Source organism: Camelina sativa, chromosome 17 (assembly GCF_000633955.1).
Source record: "Camelina sativa cultivar DH55 chromosome 17, Cs, whole genome shotgun sequence".
Lineage (NCBI taxonomy): Eukaryota > Viridiplantae > Streptophyta > Magnoliopsida > Brassicales > Brassicaceae > Camelina > Camelina sativa.
In genome coordinates this window covers 33,017,486-33,018,931 of record NC_025701.1, presented here as the reverse complement: position 1 = coordinate 33,018,931, position 1,446 = coordinate 33,017,486, and positions in this window count along the sequence as shown.

Here is a 1,446-nt window from a genome sequence, read left to right as displayed (position 1 = left end):
TTTTAAGGACTCAGCCCAAGTGATTTTGATGTTGTTTCGAGATGCATTGNACTCCTAACGCGTCGCCATCAAACCGATTGCCGGAAAAACCAGAGGCGACCAGCGCGGACTCGAGCTTCAAACCTAGGGAGCCGGCCACCAATGAGCGCCAAGATCCGCGACGCAACACCACCGACGTCCGGAGCCGCGACATTGTATGTTTCAAGTGTCAAGGGAGAGGCCATTACGCTCGTGATTGTCCGAACGCACGGACGATGATACTGACTGAGGCTGGCGAGATCGAGTCCGACGATGAGGCCACTGAAGAAATGGTGCGAGGAGAAACTGAGCTGGAAGAAGCTGTTGCGGAACCCGAGGTCGGAGAACTGCTCATGATACGCCGCATCCTGAACGCCGGTGTAGCCACGGATGACGCCAACCAACGTGACAACATTTTCCACACGAGATGCACTGTAAGTGGTCGCGTTTGTGGCTTGATCATAGATGGAGGTTCTTGCACTAATGTGGCAAGTTCCAGTCTTGTCAAGAAACTTTCTCTTGAAACCACAAACCACCCTCGCCCTTATCGCTTGAGATGGTTAAATGATAAGACCGTGATCCAAGTAAAGGAACAAGTCACGGTCCCATTCAGTATCGGTCCGTATAAGGATCAAGTTCTTTGTGATGTGGTGCCTATGCAAGCTAGCCACCTCTTATTGGGGCGCCCATGGCAGTTTGATAAGCGCACCACACACTGCGGCCATACTAACCAATACTTTTTCGTTCATGACAACAAACGTATTTGCTTGAAACCCTTGAGCCCCACGCAAGTACATGAAATGCAAGACAAGTTGTCTAAAGACTCGAACGATAAAAAGAATTTCCTGATTCAGTATGGTGATGTTAGAAAGTCCCTTAAGGACTCAGCCCAAGTGATTTTGATGTTGTTTCGAGATGCATTGCTTTCAGGTCTTGATGGTTCACTAGAGGCCTTACCGGAGGTCATACGCGGCGTCCTCAAGCGATTCGCCGATGTTTTCCCCGAAGAACTCCCCGAAGGCCTACCACCGACCAGAGGCATCGAGCATCAGATCAATCTAGTTCCAGGAGCACAGCTCCCAACCGGCCAGCCTACCGTGTCAACCCCGAAGAGGCGAAGGAGCTTGAGCGACAAGTCAAAGAACTTATGGCGCAAGGCTACGTCCGAGAGAGCTTAAGTCNTGTGCGAGGAGAAGCCGAGCTGGAAGAAGCTGTCGCGGAACCCGAGGTTGGAGAACTGCTCATGATACGCCGCATCCTGAACGCCGGTGTAGCCACGGATGACGCCAACCAACGTGACAACATTTTCCACACGAGATGCACTGTAAGTGGTCGCGTTTGTGGCTTGATCATAGATGGAGGTTCTTGCACTAACGTGGCAAGTTCCAGTCTTGTCAAGAAACTTTCTCTTGAAACCACAAACCACCC